Source organism: Bos mutus, chromosome 9, assembly GCF_027580195.1.
Source record: "Bos mutus isolate GX-2022 chromosome 9, NWIPB_WYAK_1.1, whole genome shotgun sequence".
Taxonomy (NCBI): Eukaryota; Metazoa; Chordata; class Mammalia; order Artiodactyla; family Bovidae; genus Bos; species Bos mutus.
In genome coordinates, this window is record NC_091625.1 from 160,257 (window position 1) to 181,730 (window position 21,474).

A 21,474-nucleotide genomic window follows, 5' to 3' on the forward strand; every position below is an offset into this window, starting at 1 on the left:
GAGACTCTGGTTCAATCCTGAGAGGCCTGGATTAGATTCCTGTATTGGGAATTCCCATAGAATTCCAATACTGGTGACCCGCTCCAGTAGTCTTGCCTGGAAAATTCCATGAACAGAGGAGAGTGAGGGGTTACAGTCTATGGCATCACAATGTCAGACCTGACTGAGAAGGCATGCATCATACAGGCACAAATATTGAGCCAACTTCTTCATGTCACCCTATACCCCTGACCTAAAACATAACAGCTCTACAAGAAGCAAAAATTTTCAAAACTTGCCTTTGAGTTTAGCCTTCTTTTTTTTTTTTTTTTTACTTTGACTCAAACACAGATGAGACCCAAACAGGGACTTGATTGCTTCCAACATAAGAATGGTCCAATGGTCCAGGTCTGTAGACTGGAGGTTAGTTGGTCCCATTAGCTCAGCCTTGAAGCTTGAGTGACCTGCCTCGTATCAGCAGAGCTGCCTCAGTAAACTCACTATTTCGAAGATAGCTGTTGTTGCAACATACTGGAGTTCATAAATGTTTCTTTTTCATCAATAAATAGCTAATGCTTTACTGAAATCTGTACACTAAATCTTAATTAATTTGTTGGTTGTTATATTACACTATCATGGGAGAACTGGTTTAAAGATACTGTAACTTAAAATGAATCAAAAATTACCTGAATAAAATTTCCAGTAAAATAGATAAATAAAATTTAAAATGTACAGCCACAATGATGTAAGTGGAAAAACTTAAGTGATAGGTATATATTATATCTCCAATGTTTGTATTATTTTCTTGCACTAGCATATAGAAAATATTTTATATCTGGTTATATTATCAATTATATTTAAACTATACCATATTATGAACTATTTAAGTTAGATATATTTCAAATTTTTCTTTATTTGCCTGGAAATCTTCCAAAGCCAAAGTGTTTCTTATGGAATTAATAAAGTTTTAAGATACTTAGAGTTTTATGCTGAGCAGCTCTTAATGTACTACTTTTATATTAAGACATAAACTTCCTTATTGTAGACTATAACTCTTCAGATTCTTTTAAAAGTCCTAAAGTTCACATGACTTGAATTAAACCAAAATTTAACCAGCATAAATACAAAGTCAGATATTATATACAGAAAAAATATCAATTCAATATTTGTATAAAAATTTTATCTTAAGTAGTCTTTTATTCCTATTTTTATTTGTAATTTTAAAGTTACTTTAATAAAATAAAAGAGTGAACAGAATTGGCCTGTCAATTACAAGGTTAAAATAGGTTCATGATTTGATTTGCTATTGAGAAACTCTTACTCAAAAAATCTTTCTAGCTTTGCGTTTTATCACAGAACAATTTAATATTCATTAATTTCTTTACTGACTCTTTCACATCTTTGTTCCTGAGGCTGTAGATCAGTGGGTTCAGCATGGGGATGATCACTGTGTAAAAGACAGAGGCCACCTTGACCGTGAGCCATGAACTTCTGAAGTTAGGAACACAGTGAAGGAAAAGGATGGTCCCATGGAAGATGGTAATGGTGGTCAGGTGGGAGGCACAGGTGGAGAAGGCTTTGTGGTGCCCTCCAGTTGAAGGCATCTTCAGGACAGTGATAAAAATGCAAACATAGGAGGTGCAAATAATCATCAGGTTGCTTGTTTCATTAAATGTGACAGAGAAGAAAATGATCTCCTGACTAATGTAGGGGTCAGAGCAGGAAACAGCAACTATGACTGTGTGCTCACAGACAAAGTTATTTATGATATTATTTCCTCTAAGGGACAATTCAGATAAAAGGTTGGTACGAGTCAGGGAACAGACTGTACCCCCAAGTGTATTATGCACCCACCAATAAGGAACAAAGCTTCGGAGACATCATATCAGTGTAGAGAAGAGGGTTGCAAATGGCCACAAATCAGTCATATGCCATCACTGCCAACAGGAACGTCTCTGTCACCACAAGTATGCAGGCAAAGAAGAATTGCATGATGCATCCTGTGAAGGAGATGGTTCTGTCTTCAACAATCAAGTTTTCTAGTAGTTTGGGTGTAACTACTGTTCAGTAATAGAGATCAACAAAGGACAAGTGTCTGAGGAAGTAGTACATAGGGGTGTGGAGTTTGGGATTTATCTTGATAATTAGGATCATGCCCAGGTTCCCCAGCACAGTGACGGAGTAGATAGTTAAGAGTAACAGAACGAGGGGTATCTGGAGTTTGGGACATTCTGAGAAGCCCAAGAGAATGAAAGTAACTTCAGCACTCTGGTTTTCCTGGTTCCTGTGGGCAAAATATAAAAGTTGATTCAGAGAAATCTGAAGCAAAATTTGAATGAAATGTAGTGTTATTTTCTCAGTCTTGTCAGACGTTTTTGTGACTCCATGGACTGTAGACTGGCAGGTTCCTCTGTCCATGAGATTCTCTGGGCAAGAACACTGGATGGGATGTCATGCCCTCCTCCAGGGGATCTTCCTGACCCAGGTATAGAATGAGAGTACTTATGGGGAAAAAGAGTGCATTGAATTATTATTATTTTTTAATTAGCCTCATTTCTTCCAAAATGCCTCTACTGTCTTTTTCTGACATTAAAATTCATTCTTTTCAAAGCTACTTCCTAAATTCTTACTGAAATCTGAAATAGCAATCAGTATAAAGGGAAGTTCATGCCACATAGAATTCTCTAAAAATTCTATATCTCATTAGGAGTTGAAATTAAACACTCTGTTATTTTCACTCAGGTTTTATAACTTTATACTCCAAGAACACATATAACACTTCAAGATTTCCTGTACATGTATAACTATGTCATTCACATACTCCCCCACTCTTTTTCTTCAGGTGTTCCTTTACATTCCTAAATATGTGATTAATTCCTGATTCCCTGAGAGTATGTTTCAATTTAACATACAAATCATAGACTGCATATTCTCTAACTGAAAACACTTTTTCCAAAAGTCAGGATGTGTTCCCTATGTTTATGGTACCAAAGTTTGAAGTCTGACACAACTGAGCGACTTTCACTTTCTCTGTATCTGAGGGACATATTGATGTGTTTAGATGTAAAACTTATACAATATGAACCATATTATAGTGTTTTTTGTCCTTTCTTTAACATTGTGTTGTGTTTTATTTTCTATAAAAACCATTGGTTTTCTTAAGATAATACAACTTGCATTACTATTACAAATATGAGCACAATTCTTTTTTATTCTTACATTTTTTATTGAAATTGCAAAAAGTTGGTATTCTATTTTTCAATTTATAGTCCAGGTTTATGGGACATATAGTATATTTATTATTTAAGAAGCTGCCATATCTTAACATATAAACATCTCAACTCCAGTGACTTAATTTAATAGAACAGGGAGCAGCACTTTTTTCTGGAAAAAGCTGTACAGTAAATACTTCAGCCTTTGTGGGCCACATAGTCTCAATTTCAGCTATGCACTTTTGCATCTTGCAGCATGGATTCACCTGTAGAAAATACATAAATCAATAGGCATGACTCTGTTCCAATAAAATTTTATTTATAAAAAACAGTAGGACAGATTTGGTTTGCAGATTACACCTTGTCGACCTATGCAATAGAAGGCATTTATTGATTGTTCAAAGTCTAAAATTATTTCCAGATCAGTAGGCAGATGTCCTCTGAGTGGCAATGCAGAGACTTAAGCTTGTTCTCAATTATGGCTTATGATAATGTGACTGGGTGCATGTGTGTTAGGTCATTTTAGTGGTGTCTGACTCTGTGTGAGGGTATGGACTGAAGCTCGCCAGGCTCCTCTGTCCATGGGATTCTCCAGGCTGAACTCTGGAGTGGGTTGCAGTGCTCCCCTCCAGTCTATCGTCCCAGCCCAGGGATCAAACCTGTCTCTCTTGGATTGTCAGTTGGGTTGTTTACCACTAGTGCCACCTGGGAAGTTCAACAATGGGATTGTTATGGTTTAATTATAATGTAGTGAGAGAAATAATAATTTGTTTAAAAAATACTACATTTTTCTGCATTGCCACTGTGCATAATATTTTTGTGTTTTGCTTATTTATTTTTCATTAAGCTTTTGTCAAGCATATTAAGAGTGCTCTTCACATGTTGAGATACTTGAATAATGACCAAGATATTTCCTGATCAATAAAATCACAATAGGACTTTGAACTCTGAGTCAAACTATAGTGTTAAGATAGATTGAAGGGATAAGAAAGAAAAACAAAAGACATTTTAAGCAGAAAAGACAGTCTGAACCAAGGTAGGAGTTTGAATGTTCAATTTTTTTTTTCAATTAGAAGTAGAGTTTATACAGGGCAAACTTTGGGAGATGGTGAGGGACAGAGAAGCCTGACATGCTGTAGGACATGGGTTTGCAAAGAGTCTTATATGACTGCGAGACTGAACAAAAACAAAAAGTATGAGATATAATCAGAGGACCAGAGAATCTAAATTGTATAATGAATGCAATTAGGATTAGTACCAACTGCTGAATAGAGTCGAAATAGAGTTCCATGCCCACAGGACAAGTATGTAGTAATGAAAAGGTTGTGATTGTAAAACGGCATCTACAATGGGAATGAAATTGATTCAGTGTCAATATTATAATCATGGCATTCAGTGTGGTTGCATTAGTAGTTGATGTAAACAGAAAGAAGTAACTCCCATTTTCATTTTGATTCAGAAACAAACATTATGTTCTTGACAACATCTCACTGCAGACGAGTCAATGATTCCCAGAAACTAGCAATAATTATATGGGCACCTGCAGTGTGAAGTAATAAACAGTGAGGTGTAATATGGGAGCTAGAGCATCTGATAAACCAATCCAGGGCCTGAAGACATCTGGAACACAGAAGGAAAACAAAAGGAGACTCCTAACACTGTCTTCAAATATTTCAAGGCTAAAATATGAAAGAAACACTAGCCCTTTTTTCTGTGTTCTGAGGAGAGAAATTTAATTTTAAATGAATTAACTTTTAAAAGCCACAGGAAGGTAATTTCAGAACAACAATAAAAGAATTTTCTCTTTTTCTCCAGTGTCAATAAACAGAATAGTGTGAATGACTCAGAGTCTCTGGGTTGCCCAGTTTCACTAAAATTATATAAGAAGGGGCTCTAGAGACACAAACTTCCAAAAGGAGGGGGGAGACTCTTCAGGAAGAATGCAGACAAGTTATTAAACTCCACAATGTCTTTCTACATGTCCCATATTCTGTGAGGGGACAGCATTGTGAGGATCAGCATTGGCCTAGAGCTTTCACTAAGATCACTTTTTGCTTGGTGTTCTCAAAATACTGTTTTAAAATTATCTGTATAATTCTCAAAATCCACAATTTACACATCTGTAACAGGTTGATTTAACTACTCCATCTGATAAAATATCTATTTCTATACTTAAATAGTACATTCTAACCACCTTAACACATAAGGATTGAGTTCAATACAAACTTTATTAATCTTTGCCTATAACTGAGGAGGGGCTTCCCTGGTGACTCAGATGGTTAAGAATCCTCCTGCAGTGCAGGAGACCCAGGTTCAATCCCTGGGTTGGGAAGATCCCCTGGAGGAGGGAATGGCAACTAACTCCAGTATTTTTGCCTGGAGAATTCCCATGGACAGAGGAGCTTGGTGGGCTCTAGTCCATGGGATCGCAAAGAGTTGGACACCACTGAGTGACTGAGCAGAGCACATAACTGAGGAGATCATTCCTATAAGTGTATGTAGGTAAAGCATACTTAAAAAAAGTAAGAAATTTAATTCAAAATAGCCTCCTAAATTCAGTATGACATATAAATACGTAATTTTAGATAGATCCCTGGTGGCTCAGATGGTGAAGATTTGACCTGCAATGCAGGAGATCCAGCTTCTATCCCTAGATTGGGAAGATCCCCTGGAGAAGGGAATGGCTACTCACTCCAGTATTCTTGCCTGGAGAATTCCATGAACGGAGGAGCCTGATGGGCTGTAGTCCATGGGGTCATGAAGAGTCAGACACAACAGAGCAATTAACAATTGCGCTCCCCCCCTCCCCACTCCAGGTATTTATGTGTAGATACTTCTGAGGATGGCAAGTATGAAGTGCAGGCCATCACGGGCATCCTGGTGTCTAGGGTCACTCAGTGTGTGCACAGGCAGTTTTCTTCATCTTTCTTTGATCTGTCTGGGCCTCCAGTCTGGCACATATTTCAGAAAAGATTAAAGAATTAAAATAAATCTGATCATCTCAGTACAGTATTATTTCTCATTGCACAAGAGATTATTTTTTCCCTTTAAGTTCATATACAGTTTAAATACTAGTTTGACATAATGGGAAAAAAATGTTGGTTTTATTTTCCCCCAACATTCCCAGTTTGACCCTACATTAACTATTTTTGGTCTCATTCTTAGCAAAATTATATAGTAATTGGTAGAATTTTTTCATAGGATTGAAGAGTATAAAGTGCTAATTGCTCAGTCATGGTTGACTCTTTGCAACCCCGTGGACTGTAGCCCGCTAGGCTCCTCTGCACCTGGAATTCTCGGCAAGAATACTGGGGTGGGTTGTCATTTCTTTCTCCAGGGTATCTTCCTGATTAAGGAATCACACCCAGAATCTCTCACATTCTAGACGGATCCTTTACCTTCTGAGCCACAAGTAGCATAAAATCCCTCTGCAAATTAGTAGCAAAGAGTATGAATTTGTCTTTCCCTAACAAGTGATGTGGGTCATGGCAGAGAGGTCTGACAGAATGTGGTCCACTGGAGAAGGGAATGGCAAACCACTTCAGTATTCTTGCCTTGAGAACCCCATGAACAGTATGAAAAGGCAAAAAGATAGGATACTGAAAGAGGAACTCCCCAGGTCAGTAGGTGCCCAATATCATACTGGAGATCAGTGGAGAAATAACACCAGAAAGAATGAAGAGATTGAGCCAAAGCAAGAAGAATACCCAGCTGTGGATATGAATGGTGATAGAAGCAAGGTCCGATGCTGTAAACAGCAATATTGCATAGGAACCTGGAATGTCAGGTACATTAATCAAGGCAAATTGGAAGTGGTCAAACAAGAGATGGCAATAGTTAATGTCAACATTCTAGGAATCAGAGAATGAAAATGGACTGGAATGGGTGACTTTAACTCAGATGACCATTATATCTACTACTGCGGTCAGGAATCCCTCAGAAGAAATGGAGTAGCCATCATGGTCAACAATAGAGTCTGAAATGCAGTACTTCGATGCAATCTCAAAAACGACAGAATGATCTCTGTTTGTTTCCAAGGCAAACCATTCAATATTACAGTAATCCAAGTCTATGCCCCTACCAGTAACACTGAACAAGTCCTTTTAGAACTAACATCCAAAAAAGATGTCCTTTTCATTATAGAGGACTGGAATGCAAAAGTAGGAAGTCAAGAAACACCTGGAATAACAGGCAAATTTGGCCTTGGAATACGGAATGAAGCAGGGAAAAGACTAATAGAGTTTTGCCAAGAAAATGCACTGGTCATAACAAACACCCTCTTCCAACAACACAAGAGAAGACTCTATACATGGACATCACCAGATGGTTGACACTGAAATCAGATTGATTATATTCTTTGCAGCCAAAGATGGAGAAGCTCTATACAGTCAGCAAAAACAAGACCAGAGGCTGACTGTGGCTCAGATCATGAACTCCTTATTGCCAAATTCAGACTTAAATTGAAGAAAGTAGGGAAAACCACTAGACCATTCAGGTATGACCTAAATCAAATCCCTTATGATTATACAGTGGAAGTGAGAAATAGATTTAAGGGCCTAGATCTGATAGATAGAGTGCCTGATGACTGATGGAATGAGGTTCGTGACATTGTACAGGAGACAGGGATCAAGACCATCCTTATGGAAAAGAAATGCAAAAAAGCAAAATGGCTGTCTGGGGAGGCCTTACAAATAGCTGTGAAAAGAAGAGAAGTGAAAGCAAAGGAGAAAAGGAAAGATATAAACATTTGAATGCAGAGTTCCAAAGAATAGCTAGGAGAGATAAGAAAGCCTTCCTCAGCGATCAATGTAAAGAAATAGAGGAAAACAACAGAATGGGAAAGACTAGAGATCTCTTCAAGAAAACTAGAGATACCAAGGGAACGTGTCATGCAAAGATGGGCTCAATAAAAGACAGAAATGGTATGGACCTAACAAAAGCAGAATATATTAAGAAGAGATGGCAAGAATACACAGAAGAACTGCACAAAAAAGATCTTCATGACCCAGATAATCACGATGGTGTGATCACTGACCTAGAGCCAGACATCCTGGAATGTGAAGTCAAGTGGGCCATAGAAAGCATCACTATGAACAAAGCTAGTGGAGGTGATGGCATTCCAGCTGAGCTACTTCAAATCCTGAAAGATGATGCTGTGAAAATGCTGCACTCAATATGCCAGCAAATTTGGAAAAGTCAGCAGTGGCCACAGCAGTGGAAAAGGTCAGTTTTCATTCAAATCCCAAAGAAAGGCAATGCCAAAGAATGCTCAAACTACCGCACAATTGCACTCATCTCACAAGCTAGTAAAGTAATGCTCAAAATTCTCCAAGCCAGGCTTCAGCAATATGTGAACCATGAACTTCCAGATGTTCAAGCTGGTTTTATAAAAGGCAGAGGAACCAGACATCAAATTGCAAATATCCGCTGGATAATGGAAAAAGCAAGAGAGTTCCAGAAAAACATCTATTTCTGCTTTATTGACTATGCCAAAGTCTTTGACTGTGTGGATCACAATAAACTGTGGAAAAGTCTTCAAGAGATGGGAATACCAGACCACCTGATCTGCCTCTTGAGAAATCTGTATGCAGGTCAGGAAGCAACAGTGAGAACTGGACATGGAACAACAGACTGGTTCCAAGTTGGACAAGGAGTACGTCAAGGCTGTATACTGTCACCCTGCTTATTTAACTTATATTCAGAGTACATCATGAGAAATGCTGGGCTGGAAGAAGCACAAGCTGGAATCAAGATTGCTGGGAGAAATATCAGTAACCTCAGATATGCAGATGACACCACCCTTATGGCAGAAAGTGAAGAGGAACTAAAAAGCCTCTTGATGAAAGTGAAAGTGGAGAGTGAAAAAGTTCGCTTAAAGCTCAAGATTCAGAAAACGAAGATCATGGCATCCGGTCCCATCACTTCATGGGAAATAGATGGGGAAACAGTGGAAACAGTGTCAGACTTTATTTTTTGGGGCTCCAGAATCACTGAAGATGGTGACTGCAGCCATGAAATTAAAAGACACTTACTCCTTTGAAGGAAAATTATGACCAACCTAGATAGCATATTCAAAAGCAGAGACATTACTTAGCCAACAAAGGTTCGTTTAGTCAAGGCTATCGTTTTTCCTGTGTTCATGTATGGATGTGAGAGTTGGACTGTAAAGAAGGCTGAGCACCGAGGAATTGATGCTTTTGAAGTGTGGTGTTGGAGAAGACTCTTGAGAGTCCCTTGGACTGCAAGCAGATCCAACCAGTCCATTCTGAAGGAGATCAGCCCTGGGATTTCTTTGGAAAGAATGATGCTAAAGCTGAAACTCCAGTACTTTGGCCACCTCATGAGAAGAGTTGACTCATTGGAAAAGACTCTGATGCTGGGAGGGATTGGGGGCAGGAGGAGAAGGGGACGACAGAGGATGAGATGGCTGGATGGCATCACTGACTCGATGGAGGTGAGTCTGAGTGAACTCCGGGAGTTGGTGATGGACAGGGAAGCCTGGTGTGCTGCGATTCATGAGGTCGCAGAGTCGGACACGACTGAGCGACTGAACTGAACTGAACAAGTGATGCAAGTAGCATATGCACTAGATGGCAGAGTGACACTGTAATTTATGTATTTATTTTTTTGCTTTTTAAATTATTTTTATTTTTTTATACCATAATTATTTTATTAGAAAAATGTAGGTTATCTCCAGTTTTTTGACGTTATAAACAATCCTACAATGCATGAATATACTCTAGATGCATTTCTGGCCAGTGCCTTTGAAAAAATTCTTTAAAAAGGAATTTGAGGTCAATGCTATTCAGATTGCTAATGCTGTTTTTTTTTTTTTTTTTTTTTTTTTTTTTTTTTTGACACTGTAATTTAAATCAAGGCACAAATAATGTGCATTGATTGCTTAGGGAAAGTAGCAGAAATTGATATAAAGCAAGATGTTCGTGGTTTAAATAGAACTTTGAAAACATTTTATTCTGTGAAGGAAAACTGTGACCTGTTGTGTCTACTGACAGAAGATGCTGAGGCCACCAAGCCATCAGCACGGCTCCTGCACCCCCACCTCCCGCTCAGGCTGGTGAGCCCTGAAGAACTCTGGATTGAAACAGAGCTGCACCCCGAGGGAACACAGGATAGAAAAGAACAGGGTACCGGCCCTAAGCAGTTAAGGTGCAGCTCAAAGGAATGATATCAAGGAGCCCAGACTGTTCGCTCTTCCCAGGCGCAGAAAAGCCCTAAATTTATTAACGTGAGACATCTGATTTTCTTTACTTTCCAGTAATCTTCTGATGGTCTGACTACCTGGGTTTTCTTGCATAATGTTGTACTTCTTCCTTCCCTTTTCAGAGCAGTTTCTTTGAACTAACTGAGACGTTGTCTTCCAGGTTTGTGTGTGCATGGCCGCTCAGTCGTGTCCGACTCTTTTGTGACCCCATGGACTGTAGCCCACCAGGCTCCTCTGTCCATGGGATTCTCCAGGCAAGACTATTGGAGTGGGTAGCCATTTCCTCCTCCAGGGGATCTTCCTGACCTAGGGATTGAACCTGGGTCTCCTACATTACAGGTGAATTATTTATTATCTGAGCCACCAGGGAAGACCCTTATTTTCTAGGTTTAAGTCCATAGAATAAAAAATAATTCTGTTTTTAGGTTGTGTTTATTTATTTATTTATTTATTGGTCAGTTGGTAATTTCATGTCTCTTTCAGGAAAAGGAAACCAGTGTTCAAAGATGGCAATTTACTAGGTCACATTCAAGCATCAACTCACCTTTGATTTTTATCTTTGTTTTTCTAATATTCGTTTTTGAACTAGGAGTGATGTGTTGGCTCTTAGTCATTTACATAAACACATAGTTTAGGTAAGGAAGAGTGTTAACACTTCATCTCAATTAATTTTATAAGAAGTAAATACACAAAAACATGGTTAATAATGTGTGTAGATATTAGTATAAATATCAAAATACTTACAAAAGAAAATACTATTAATATATGACAAAAACAAGAATGCATAACAAAGTTATTATGTTATTAACATATATATATAATTCAATGACAAAGCAAAAATATCCATAAGCCAAAACTATAGGAGATGAGAGGAGAAATAGACTCTAAATACAAACTAAAAACAATATATGATATATACATATATATATGTATATATGTGATTGTGTTTCTGTTATAATCCCAAATAACACAATTACATATATATCATAGAAATCTACTAATAAGAAATAGAATTTTTTCCAACCTTTCTTAAGCAATTTTAAAAATTGACTATGTCTTAGCCCATAAGTAAAACACAACAATTTTAATAATAAGATTATTATTTCTTGGTTACTAGCAAATACAAGAGTAAATAAAGCAGTCCAATTAAAACTGTAAAATCATGCCTTTAAAAAATTACAAAGGAATAATATAGACTACCATAGCAAAAATTACTATATGAGATATAATGTAGGTGATAATCAAAATAAATTACATGATATAGCAGATGGATATCAACAAAATTAAAATAGATAAAGCATTCTTCTGGCAAGAGATATTAAAAGGCCTTAAGATACTGTTAAGACCTAAAATTTAATCTTCCCACCCATCCTCCCAAAAACTTTTCAGACCAGGGGAATCAAATGAATAAACCATACTTTTTGCATCACTGTGAGAAAGATAACTGCATGAAATGAAATTTACCTCTAAGTAAATAAATACTCATGAGAAATGCAAAGACCTTTGGGCCTCAAATTACCATAATTCTAAGTGTGTAGAATGAAGAAATCTGAAGACACAGTTTAGAAAACAGAAAAGGAAAGTGGAGATCTTATTAGTACAAAAGGGACAAAACAGGTAAAATAAATAATAAAGTTCTACTCACATAACCAGTAATTGAAAGGAGGTCAAAAGTCTGATAAGAAGCAGCACTGGCTGCAAGAAAAAGGCTAGCAATTGTATAGATTTGAGGTGCAAACTTCAGGAAAATTTCTTTCTAAGACAAAGGAGGAAAGGAAAAGGATGACCATAGAGTTATAAATGTTAAGAGAAGCAAGATGAGTAAATTGTGTTAAGGATCTTCCAGAAACAAGATAAAAGAAACATACACACAAAAAAACTGATAATCAAAATCTCTCAACAACCATGCATTTTACATAGAGAGGGATTTATATATAGATTTAGGTATATGCTGATGATAAAGCTGAAACTCTAGTACTTTAGCTACATGGTGTGAAGAGCCAACGTGTTGGAAAAGACCCTGATGCTGGGAAAGATTGAAGGCAAAAGAAGAAGAGGGTGGCTGAGGATGAGATGGTTGGATGGCATCACTGACTCACCGGACATGAACTTGAGCAAATTCTGAGGGATAGTGAAGAACAGGGAAGCCTGGCATGCTGCAGTCCATGGGGTCTCTAAGAGTCAGACACGATTTAGCAACTGACCAACAACAAAATAGATACATTCATACATATCTGTGTATAAGTGTGAGTATATGTATGTGTGTATGTGTATTCACATATACTTCATTTCACTACACTACAGAAGAAAACAGCACTAAACTAGAATTCTTGTAAGCCACAGAAAACCCAAAACTTACTCCACTAAGTTATCAAAAAAAGAAAAGAAAAAATGTGTATCCATACAATGCTACTATAAAGAGGGGGGGGGGGAAGCATAAAATGTGTCAAAACATTCCAAATAATGAATATGTCTCTGTAATAACATCACATGTACACACAGACACACTCACAGAGAATAGACAAAAACCGTAACGCTCTGAACTGAACTAAATTTCCTTAAATAATTATTTGGAAATATTAAAAATATTTCATACATATAAAATAAATAGAATAGAAAAAAGAGATTATGTCAAAAAAGAGTTGGTTGTGTCATGCGAGTGTATATTCCTCAGTTCTATGTCTCGTCACAACAAAGATTTGGAGCGATGGACATTAAAGGCCTCGGCACATCATAGCTCTTGGGTCTTGGACAAACCGTGTTATAGCTCTTAAGCAAATCAGTGTTACAGCTCTATTTTATTTAGAAGATAGCAGGAGAGAGAGAGTGAGAGTGAGTGAGAGAGAGAGAGAGAGTGCACGCACGCGGGAGAGAGCGAGTCCGTGAGAAAGCGCTTTGGCTCCTCCTTTTATATGTTTTTTTCCTCTACCTGGGCTTGCCCTATGCAAATTGGGCTTAGCCAGGAGTGCTGTTTGTTCTGCCTGAAGTCTTCACTCTGGTCCTCGGACTTTCCCTTGACCTTCCTTGTCTTTTAGCCACCGCCATTTTGGGCTCCTTTTCCCTATTCTACCTACCTAACATTCCCCCCTCAAGAGATAGGAGGACCAATTCTTTGGGATTAGGGGTGTCGAGGTCTTTCTGGCTACTTCCTGCTGAACTGGGATGGTGAAGGGTATTGGTCCTTCCCCTCTTGTTAGTCTCAATCCTCAGAGTCCTTATAAGGACTGTCCAAAGATGTGTGATATTTTCCGTGGTCAGCTGTAGTTTTATATCTTTGTTGAACTGGCACTGCATGTTGTAGCTGGTTGACCTGGGAAGAGACAAAACAGGTTAGACAATTGACAGTACATGGGATAATCATAAGCATCAGTAATATAGCATAATAAGGACTAGTAGGGATATTGGTCAATTTTAAATTCACATGGCCAGGATGGCCCAAGTCCCTCCTTGTTCAGCGTTCAGAAGATCTATCTCCTGTCTGTTTTGGAGTACAGTCTCTGTCAAGCTGTGTTGGCTCTTTAGAGTTATTCTGAGAAATTTTATCCCCAGAAACCAGATTTTGGGGGTGTTCATTAGAATGACACTCATTGGTAGCTCTGAATAGGTATCTGAGATCTGTATCAAGTGTCTTCTTCTGTTTTCTTCCATGGCTTGACTCATGAGTAGTGAATCCAGGAGTCATGCCCTGGTACCTTGACTGCTGTGGGGGTAGAAAGTATTACAGGGTAGGTGCCCGTCCATGTGGGCTGAAGTTGAGCCTTTGGGGACCCATCTTTCCAGACTTTAATTAGGACTTGAGTTCCTGGAGCATATAATGGTGACTCTTTAGAACCTTTTGGGTCCTGGTTCATACCCCACAAGCATATATCCTGTTGGAATTGTCCAATGGCCGTGATATAAGACTGGAGGGTTTGAACCTCTGGATCTAGGAAGAGGTCATTGACATAAACAAAAGGTTTCTCATATAGCATCTCATAAGGACTAAGATCAACCTGTTCCTTAGAGGTAATGCAGGTGTGGAGAAGAGCTATTGATAAAGCCTCCTTCCATCCCAGGGAGGTCTCTTGGGTTATCTTTTTTATCGCTGATTTTAAGAATTGATTGGCTCTTTCTACTTTTCCTGAAGATTGAAGCCTCCAGGCACAATGGAGATAATAAGTAATGTCCAATGCTTTTGAGACCCCTTGGGTGACCTTAGAAGTAAATGATGTCCCACTGTCACTTTGTAATGACCTTGGCAGACCAAATCTTGGAATGATTTCATGGAGCAGTTTTTTTTACCACCTCCTCAGCCTTCTCAGTCTGGGTGGGAAAGCTTTCAATACATCCTGTGAATGTATCTATCATGACTAATAGGTATTTATACCCTTGAGAAACTGGCATCTGGGTGAAGTCCATCTGCCAGTCCTCTCCTGGGTAGGCCCCATGTCATTGGACTGGCTGGGCCAGCTGGGGCCTTCGAGCTCCTTGGGGGTTGTTTAATTGGCAAGTGGGATAAGAGGAGACCACCTGTCTTATGGCTGTTTGGAAGCCTGTTCCTCTGTAGGACCTTACTAGTAGTCTTTGGAGGGCTTTTTCTCCTAAATGAGTAGTGGCATGTAAGGAGTTAACCAACTTCCATTGGAGGTTCCCAGGCAGAAAAAGGAGTCCCTCCTTTTGGGACCACCTCCTATGATCTTGAAAGCCCTCTCTCTTAGCTTTAAGAGTCTCACCTTCAGTATATGACATAGTTTCTGGAAAATTAGTCTGTGGAACTAATGTGGCAATCCCTATTAGGTCATGGTTCTGTAATGCTGCTCTCCTAGCTGCCTGATCAGCTGCTTGGTTCTCTAGTGCCACTTCTGTGCTCCCTTTTTGGTGTCCTTTACAGTGGGAGACTGAAACCTCAGTGGGCAGATGGACTGCCTCCAAGAGTGGAAGAATCTGATCACGATATTTGATTGGGGACCCTCAGGTGGTCAAGTGGCCCCTTTCTTTCCAAATAGCTGCATGTGCATGTAGCACCAGAAAGGCATACTTGGAGTCAGTGTAAATGGCTATTCTTTTTCCTTTTCCCAGCTCTAAAGCTTGAGTCAGGGCTATGAGCTCAGCTAATTGGGCTGAAGTACCTGGTGGCAGAGGCTTAGCCTCTATGGTCTCAAAATTGGAGACTACTGCATACCCGGCTCTTCTTTTTCCATCCAAGATAAAGCTGCTTCCATCAGTGTACCAGATTTCCTCAGGATTCGTCAGAGGATCTTCTTACAACCCCTCTCAGGGTTTTGTCCAGTGGTCCAAGGTTTCTAGACAAGAGTGAAAGGGGAGAGAGCCCTCGGGGGTAGGTAGGAGGGTGACTGGGTTAAGAACCTCACAAGGGGATATAGTGAGGCCTGGATTTTCCATCAGCATTACTTGATATCTGAGGATTCTTTGATCAGACATCCATAAATGGCCTCTTCCATTTAGGAGTTGTTTTACTTGGTGTCTGGTAAAAATAGTTAGTTTTCCCCCAAAGGAGAGTTTTAAAGCACCTTCTATCATGATTACAATAGCTACAAGATTTTGAAGGCGGGGGGGGGGGGGGCAGCCTCGGGTCATTGGATCGAGCCTCTTGGATAAGTAAGCTACAGGCTGGGGCTCAGATCCCAACCTTTGAGTTAACATTCCCAAGGCTATTCCCTCTCTTTCATGGACATAAAGTTGGAATGCTTTTTCTGGGTCTAACCTCAAGGCAGGTGCCTGAGTTAAGGCCTGTTTTAGTGTAGCCTCTGCCTTCTTTTGAGGAGTTCCCCACATCAGTGGGATTGAATCATCTCGTCCCTTTATGCTTTCATATAAGGGCTGGGCAATTAGACCATAGTTGGGTATCCAGATTCTACAATAACCAGTTAGCCCCAGGAAAGCTCGCAATTGTTTTCGAGTCGTGTGGGAGGGCAGCTGGAGAATTCCTTGTACTCAATCAGAGGACAGCCTCCTGGACCCGTGTGTAATCTGAACTCCCAGGTAAGTGACCTTTGTCTCGACCATCTGTTCCTTAGCACGGGAGACTTTATATCCCCTTTCTGCCAAGAAGTTTAGAACCTGAATTCCATGTTGTTGGGCACTTTTCTCATCTGGAGAGCAGATTAGTAGGTCATCTACGTATTGAAATATTTTCCCATTAGGTCCCAGGTCCAGATCTAGGAGATCCCTGCTAAGGGCCTGTCCAAACAGGTGGGGGCTATCTCTGAACCCCTGAGGTAATACTGTCCAAGTCATCTGTTGGTGTTTTTGTCCTGGGGCCTCCCACTCAAAGGCAAAAAGATATTGGGATTCTTTGGCCAGTGGTATGCAAAAAAATGCATCTTTGAGATCCAAGACTGTAAACCACTTGGCACTGGGTGGGATTTCTCCCAAGATTACATAGGGATTGGGTACTGTGGGATGGAGGGGGACTACAGCTTCATTTATGATCCAGACATCTTGAACCATTCGCCAGGTTCCGTCTTTTTTCTTTACTGAGACGATTGGGGTATTACATGGCGAACAGGTGGGGACCAATAGCCCACAAGCAAGGAATTTATTTATTAAAGGCTGTAGTCCCTCCCGAGCTTCTCTTTTGAGAGGATATTGTTTCCGGTTAGGAAACCGAGTGGGATCTCCGAGGACAATGATGACCGGCTCAGCTTGGTGGGCTCGTCTAGGAATCCCCTGGTCCCACACTTGGGGGTTAATTTTGTCTTCCCATAGTTTTTGGTCCCTCTCTATTGAAGGTGTAATGGGTTCTTCAGTAGTAACCAGGAGCTGTAGAGCTCTAGGGGATGAAGAACTTCCCATTACAAGGGTCGTCCCCAGTTTAGTGAGTATATCTCTTCCCAATAAGAGGGTAGGACACTCAGGGACCACCAGAAACTGGTGGGAAAATATTTGTCTAACCCAGCAACAAAGAAGTGCTCGGGTGAATCTTTTAGTAGTTGCTTTTCCTGTAGCACCCAAAATGGTACAGGTTTGGGAGGAGAAGGCTCCGGAGTAGGAGATCAAGACAGAGTAGGTAGACCCTGTGTCAACTAAGAAATTCTCGGACCTACCTGCCACATCCAGTTGCACCCTTGGTTCCAGCCCCGTGATGGTTATCTGTGACAGGCAGGCTGGCTGGAGCGGGCCACTTCAGTCCTCTTGAACCATTGTGAGGGTAGGCTTGGCGCTTGACCTTGAGGCTCTTGGGTCTCGAGGGCAGAGTGCCGCCCAATGTCCCAGTTGATGGCATTTGTGGCAAGCCATTCTAGGAGACTTGTCATGGTTTGGACACTGTTTGGCCCAATGCCCCACCTGTCTACAGATCAGGCATTTGTCTCGTGCCTTGTCCTTCAAGGACTTGGGGTTTGCCATAGGGCTTCTCTGGAGGGCGGCCAGCATCTGGGCATGCCTTGCCTCTTTCTTTCTCTCCTTCTCCTGGGCCTTGGCCTCCTCCTCCTTTTCTCTGTTATAAAAGGTATTGGTGGCTGTCTGGACCATCTCATCTAAAGAGGCAGCAGGGTTCTGCTGTTGTAGCTGTTGTAACTTAATTCTGATATCTGATGCACATTGGAACAGGAATTTGTCCTTTAAAATCACCCATCCCTCGTAAGAGTCTAAGTCCAGATTGGTAAACTTTTGAAGTGCCTCTTTTAGCCTCTCCAGAAAGGCAATGGGGTTCTCACTGGGCTCCTGAGTTATTTCTGAGACCCAGGAATAGCCAATTACTTTTTGCTGGGCTGCTTTCAGTCCTGCCTTCACACAGATTAGAAAATGATCTCTTTCCCAGATGTGCTCAGGGTCATTATAATTCCAATTAGGACTGGAGGAGGGGACTGCAGTTTCCCCTACTGGGCATCTATCACTGGACATGTGGAGCCCTGTTCCATACCTCCGGGCTTCCTTTAAGACCGTGGTATGTTCAGGATCAGATAAAGTTTGACTAAATATGACCATGATGTCTTTCCACGTCAAGTCAAAGGCCAAAGTAATATGTTGGAATGTATCTATATATTTGCCTGGGTCATCTGTATAGCTTCCCAGGTCTTGTTTGATCTGCCTTAATTCTAAGAGGAAGAAGGGCTTATGGATACCAGGTTGGTCTGAATTCTCCTCCAGTTTCAACTAAGGGACATACTCGAGCTGGCTTTTGTGGAAGAGGTGCTCCCGGATATGGGGGCACATTTGGGTACGAGGAAGGAGCACCAGGCAACTCGGGAGCTGTGGGAGGTAAGCCTTCACGAGGGGTTCCTTTTCTTGGTTGTCTGTGCCTAACACCATTTGCCTAGTGGGCTCACTTTTAGGGCATACTACAATCCCATACTTAAGGCAGAGTTCCTTCATATCTCTTAGTCGGAAGAAAATTTGGACATAGGGGATCTCTGTCCATTTCCCTTGTCTTTTGCAGAATAATTCTAATTGCACGATGGTATTGTAATTTAAAGTTCCATCCTTGGGCCAGTGTTCCTCATCCCCCAGTGGATACTGTGGCCACGCAGTGGCACAAAAGAATTTCAAACGACTCTCCTTAGAGCTAGAGGGTCAAACAGCTTCCAGTTATCAAGGATGCATCTCAAGGGCGTCTGCCGGGAAGTGGATTGATTATTTCCCATCAGAAAGACAGTCATGACAGGGAGAAAAGAAAAAATACCTCTTTCGATTTTTATGGGTGGACTTCCTTAGGGATGAGTCTTTCTGAAGCTTACCCTACTCAGAACTGTTGCAACCTGAGAGCCAGGTGTCCCCGGGTCAGGGTGCAGATCCCCAGGCAGGCTGAGGCGTGACAGCCTCCTAGAGATCGAATCCCTAGGCAGGTCGAGGCGTGACAGCCTCCTGGGACCCCTGGGACTGGCAGATCCCCAAGCAGGTTGAGGCGTGACAACTTTTCAAAGACCAATCCCTAGGAAGGTCAAGGCGTGATGACCTCCTGGGACCCCCCGGACTGGAGCTTAGGCGTCCCCAAGATCTCCAGTGTGACCAGTGTTGGGTAAAATTAAGGGGTTTGTAACTCATTGCTAGTTTGCCCACCGTGGATGGGAATTGATATGTAAGCTCATCCTACCTAGTACTGTTGCAACCTGAGAGCCAGGCATACCCCAGTCAGGGTGCAGACCCCCAGGCAGGTTGAGGCATGACAGCCTCCTAGAGATTGAATCCCCAGGCAGGTCGAAGCATGACGGCCTCCTGAGAATTGGGTCCCTGGGCAGGTCGAGGCGGGACGACCTCCTGAGACCCCTGGGACTGGCAGATCCCCGAGCAGGTTGAGGCATGACAATCTTTCGAGGACCAGATCCCTAGCCAGGTCAAGGCGTGATAACCTCCTGGGACCCCTAGACTGGAGTTTGGGTGTCCCCAAGGTCTCCAGCGTGACCAGTACTGGGTAGGATTAGGGGGTTGGATATTATAGAGTATTTCCCACCCAAGGCCAGCTATTTTCTGGTTGTCTTTCCAGAAGATTGTAGAGGCAACCTTGTGGGTCTGGATGGGGCTCAGGAAAAGAGCATGAAACAGGAGGGAGGGAGGCAGAGCAAAACCTTTGAAAGAATGACATGGCACAAGGGTATAATGTAATTCAATTAAAATCAATTGGGTCCAAGATGACAAGTCAAATTCAAGGAAACCTTAATCCCCAATCTATAAGCCAATATACACACCCAGAGGTGGCAGGACAGCTCCAGTTCAGTCGTTCAGTCGTGTCCAACTCATTGAGACCCCCATGAATTGCACCACGCCAGGCCTCCCTGTCCAACACCAACTCCCAGAGTTCACTCAGACTCACGTCCATCGAGTCAGTGATGCCATCCAGCCATCTCATCCTCTGTCGTCCCCTTCTCCTCCTGCCCCCAATCCCTCCCAGCATCAGAGTCTTTTCCAATGAGTCAACTCTTCTCATGAGGTGGCCAAAGTATTGGAGTTTCAGCTTTAGCATCATTCCTTCCAAAGAAATCCCAGGGTTGATCTCCTTCAGAATGGACTGGTTGGACCTCCTTGCAGTCCAAGGGACTCTCAAGAGTTCTCCAACACCACAGTTCAAAAGCATCAATTCTTCGGTGCTCAGCCTTCTTCACAGTCCAACTCTCACATCCATACATGACCACTGGAAAAACCATAGCCTTGACTAGACGAACCTTTGTTGGCAAAGTAATGTCTCTGTTTTTAAATATGCTATCTAGGTTGGTCATAACTTTCCTTCCAAGGAGTAAGCGTCTTTTAGTTTCATGGCTGCAGTCACTATCTGCAGTGATCTTGGAGACCCAAAAAATAAAGTCTGACACTGTTTCCACTGTTTCCCCATCTATTTCCCATGAAGTGATGGGACCGGATGCCATGATCTTCGTTTTCTGAATCTTGAGCTTTAAGCCAACTTTTTTCACTCTCCACTTTCACTTTCATCAAGAGGTTTTTTGTTCCTCTTCACTTTCTGCCATAAGGGTAGTGTCATCTGCATATATTAGGTTATTGATATTTCTCCCGGCAATCTTGATTCCAGCTTGTGTTTCTTCCAGTCCAGCGTTTCTCATGATGTACTCTGCATAGAAGTTAAATAAGCAGGGTGACAATATACAGCCTTGATGTACTCCTTTTCCAACTTGGAACCAGTCTGTTGTTCCACGTCCAGTTCTAACTGTTGCTTCTTGACCTGCATACAAACTTCTCAAGAGGCAGATCAGGTGGTCTGGTATTCCCATCTCTTTCAGAATTTTCCACAGTTTATTGTGATGCACACAGTCAAAGGCTTTGGCATAGTCAATAAAGTAGAAATAGATGTTTCTCTGAAACTCTCTTGCTTTTTCCATGATCCAGCGGATGTTGGCAGTTTGATCTCTGGTTCCTCTGCCTTTTCTAAAACCAGCTTGAACATCAGGAAGTTCACGGTTCACATATTGCTGAAGCTTGGCTTGGAGAATTTTGAGCATTACTTTATTAACATGTGAGATGAGTGCAATTGTGCGGTAGTTTGAGCATTCTTTGGCATTGGCTTTCTTTGGGATTGGAATGAAAACTGACCTTTTCCAGTCCTGTGGCCACTGCTGAGTTTTCCAAATTTGCTGGCACATTGAGTGCAGCACTTTCACAGCATCATCTTTC

At 41.2% G+C, this 21,474-nt stretch overlaps 1 pseudogene; it reads right to left on the reverse strand.

Moving 5' to 3' along the window:
* Positions 1-1,313: 1,313 nt before the first annotated feature.
* LOC106701139 (olfactory receptor 5D18-like) lies at positions 1,314-18,666 on the reverse strand (annotated as a pseudogene).
* Positions 18,667-21,474: the final 2,808 nt, after the last annotated feature.